This window comes from Octopus bimaculoides, chromosome 7 (assembly GCF_001194135.2).
Source record: "Octopus bimaculoides isolate UCB-OBI-ISO-001 chromosome 7, ASM119413v2, whole genome shotgun sequence".
In the NCBI taxonomy this organism is placed as follows: Eukaryota; Metazoa; Mollusca; class Cephalopoda; order Octopoda; family Octopodidae; genus Octopus; species Octopus bimaculoides.
Genome location: NC_068987.1, coordinates 61,882,577 through 61,887,055, shown reverse-complemented (window position 1 = coordinate 61,887,055; position 4,479 = coordinate 61,882,577). Strand labels below are relative to the sequence as shown.

At 34.3% G+C, this 4,479-nt stretch overlaps 1 protein-coding gene across 2 annotated transcripts in view; it reads right to left on the bottom strand.

The window, feature by feature from the left end:
* Positions 1 to 4,479, bottom strand: part of LOC106884520 (phospholipid-transporting ATPase ABCA7) — a 289,592-nt gene that overhangs the window by 183,174 nt on the left and 101,939 nt on the right. The gene's annotated exons all lie outside the window — the stretch shown is intronic.

Here is a 4,479-nt window from a genome sequence, read left to right as displayed (position 1 = left end):
GTGATTAAAATCAAACAATAAGCAACACGGATTTCAAAAGTGATTGCAGTACGCATGTTTCATGCTACTTCAATTTATTTAAGTAATGTGAGCATTACCTTAAATGCAATATGAAGAGCAATCTTCAGCTGCACGAAAAAATGCAGAAAAAGACATATTACAAATGTGGCAACATATTAAAACTAAGTGGGAGAGAGCATACATAAAATCCAAATATATATATATATATATATATGAATAGACATAAATATTATATGTGTGAGGCTATGAGAGTATATGTGTGTGTATACCTCTGTGTGTGTGTATATATATATATATATATATATATATATATAGGTAAAGTAAATATCAGAGAAACTATGCCTCATGCAGAAACTGCAAGAACTACTAAGAGCTTTTGCAAGCTCTTCTAAATCCATTGCAATTCTGGAAACTTACTGTACCATCAGCAGGCATCTCAGAATCACATGCATTTCACCCTTTACACACACACACACACAGATATATACATATACATGTGTGTGCGTGTGTGTCTGAGAGAGAGAGAGAGAGAGAGAGAGAGAGAGAGAGAGAGAGAGAGAGAGAGAGAGAGAGAGAGAGAGAGAGAGAGAGAGAGAGAGAGAGAGAGAGCAACTTCAACAGACTGTAAGTGATGGCTTGAAAAATTCAAGAAGTAAATCATTGTATGTAATATATAATTTCATTGTAAAAAATGGATCAAATAATAAGAAATTTGCAGGAGAATTTGTGCTGCATTTAGCTAAAACTGGGAAAGTTGTTCCAGTTCCTTGAAATATATTTTTAAAGTTGATGAAACTAATCTATCTGGAAGAGAATGTCAAAAAAGAATTTTTATATCAAGAACCTTGTGGAGGATTCTTGCAATTCCAAGCAATGATGATTTTGTAGGTGTTCTAACTTTATATTTGTTCCAAACTTTTGGAGCCATGTTGGTAATTGGGTACTGATACTTCCAAAGGCACCAACCACTATTGACATGATGTCCAATTTCTTTATTGCCCACAACCTGCATATTTCCCACTTCAATTCACCATATCATATCAATTATCAGGCATGTTTTTTTTATTTTCTGTTCATTACAATAATGTCAGGTTTTTGATGTTTAATCTGATGGTCACTCTGAATCATTTCATGCCACAGGATTTTGCAATTCCCATTCTCAGTAACTCTTTCTGGGATTTGGTGCACAACTACTACTACTACTACTACTACTACTACTACTACTACTACTACTACTACTACTATTATTATTATCATCATTATTATTATTATCATTAACCTCAAATGTTTTCAGTAATTATTTCATGAAATCATTATTAATTAATAGAGCTCTTAAACTAGGCACAATGACAGGACTGAATAAAAACATCCTCCCTTAACTGATAAATGCACCTTCTCATTTAAAATACCCTAGTGTTAAAGTTCTGTTTTTTCCATTCAATCTATGAAGGACATTTTTTTGAGTCTTTCTTTTTAGGAGAGGCAGTTATAATTGCTCTAGATTATTGTAATTTTGGCATATCATTACTATACATCTAATAAGCCGATCTGCCAACTTTTTATTCTGGACTGAAAGAGACGGTGTTGGCAATTAACATGTGATGTAAAGATAAGGAAACACACACATACACACAAACACACACAGATACTCATGCATATATATATATATATATATATATATATATCACCATCATCTTATTTAATTTTCTATTTTTGCATAGGTCAGACATGACTACATTGGGATAGGGTTCTTTTTTTATTACAATTGAATACCCTTCTCAACATCAACCTTTATCTGTTTCTATGCAAGGTAATAGATGCCCATGACCAGACATGTTTTGGATCTTTTCCTTTTGAACGGCAGATCGAGAAATTAATTTTTTGTAACTAAACACTTTCAAACTTCAGACACTGGTAGAATGTGTCATATAAAACATCTTTTACTCTTAGTGTTGTTGAGAAAAGTTTATATTTTCAAAGTTATTTCGTTATAAAGTAGTCGTATTTCGGTAATTTCAACCAATCAATGACGTGTATTCAGCTGAATAAAATTACTGCTGTTCTTTGTCAACAACAACTATCAGCGGTGCATATTTCGTTTGTCACTGTTATTTATGACATCGTTTGTGTGTTTGCACTGGTTTTAGCTTTAGGATTTTAGGGTTAGGGTTAGGGGGTTAGGGTTAGGGTTTTAGCGTTAGGGTAAGGATTTTAGGGTTAGGGTTTTAGGGTTAGGGTTTTAGGGTTAGGGTTAAGGTGTTAGGGTTAGGATTAGGGTTCGGATGTTAGGGTTAGAGTTATGGAAAAAAGTGAAAAATGAAGAAATTGGAGAGGGAGGCAGGCAAAAAAGTCTTTCCGAAAATAGTAGCTGAAAATCAGGAAAAAAAACTAAAAGCACTAGAAATGCACAAACGATTGTGGTGGTACCATGAAGTAAACATGCTTCAGATACACTCGTTTATTCATACAAACGTAACTGAGATGAAATATATCATAAATAACAGTGACAAACGAAATATACACCACTGGAAGTTGTTGTTGACAAACAACAGTAATTTTATTCAGCTGAATACACGTCATTGATTGGTTGAAATTACCGAAATAGGACAACTTTAACACAAAATAACTTTGAAAATACAAACTTTTCTCAACAACACTAAGAGTAAAAGATGTTTTATATGACACATTCTACCAGTGTCCGAAGTTTGAAAGTGTTTAGTTACAAAACATTAATTTCTCGATCTGCCGTTCAAAGGGTAAAGATCCCATGTTTTCCACTGGAGAAGGGAAATGAATGGTGCTCATTTACGACCATAACATGATGTCAAGACAAGGATATACAAACATGTATATATTTGTATGTACATATACAAAATGAGCTTCTTTCAGTTTCCCTCTGCTATATCAGTTATGACAATGAAGGTTCCAGTTAATCTAGTCAATGGACAGCTGGCTCATGAAATTAACATGCAAGTGGTTGAGCACTCCACAAACATGCACTTCTATAATGTAGTTTCCAGAAGAATTCAGTTTGACACAAAAAGAGACAAAGCTGGCCCTTTGAATTACAGGTACAACTTATTTTTGCTAGCAGAGCAAACTGGAGCAATGAGAAATAATGTGTCATGCTCAAGAACACAATGCACTACTGAGAATTGAACTCATGGTATTATGATTGTTAGCCAGATATTCTAACCACTAAGCCATGCCCTTTCACCATATCAAGATAAAGGTATACATGCACACATTCAGATAGATACATACATACATACATACATGTGTGTGCATGCACACACACACACACAACACACGCACACACTCACACACACATAAAACAAGCTTCTACATTTACTACCTATCAATTTCACTCCCTGAGTACTGGCTATAATAGAAACACACCAGTCAACGGCATCAATACAGTGGGGCCAAACCCAAAATCAGAAGATTGAACTACTTAAGCACACACCCATGCCTACATCTAATATTCAATTACACCAAACAAACTGTGAAACTATGTGCAAAAGGATGGTCATGGCTAGAATAACCTTAACCAGAGGTTTATTTGATCAGCATTAACCTGGAACTAAGCAACAACAGAAAAATCTATATCAACAGGAATTAATGAAATAATGTATTGTGCAAAGCTAATAAATATTTTTGTCCACCACGCATGTAAGTGTAATTATTATCTTGCAAAATAACTCTAACTAAAGCGAAACTTCACAGGTCACTAAACATTTGCACCCACTCAATTGTGGGTTTTGATCAAATGAAGCAATATATGGCTCACATAGTACTGAATTTTCTTAAGTAGTCACCAACCTAAATACTAAGTGGATTTGAAGCAGATTAACTTACATAATGAAATGGTGATAGATATTTGAACATGAAAGAGCAACAAATATGTTACATTTGTTTAAATTATTTATGAAAGTACAAAACTAAATCATATATATATATATATATATATATATAGACACATATTTATACACATACATAAACACACACACATATATAGATACACATACATGCATATATATATATATATATATATATGTACATATACATAAATGTCTATACATATAAACACATGCATGTATACATATACATGAGCATACACACACACACAGACACATTGGTATCAAACAGTGAGAATAAATGCGAGACAAAAGGGTCACACAGGAGAGCTAGGAAGAAGGGGAGATAATAAAGTGGTGGTGATCCCAAAACGAAGGTGCATGTGCATGTGTATAAGAGAGTTTGCATGTGCATGTGGAATAGGGCTGGTGATCTTGACGTATGTGTGTAGGTGTGAAAATGTGGGGCTGGGAATTGGTCAGTGTTGGTGTGTGTGTGGTGATGTATTGTGATGTGATGTGTTGTGTGGTATGGTGTAGTGTTGTGTGGTGTGATATGATGGTGTTGAGAGGTGGGGGAGGCGAGAGTGGGGAAAGCAAG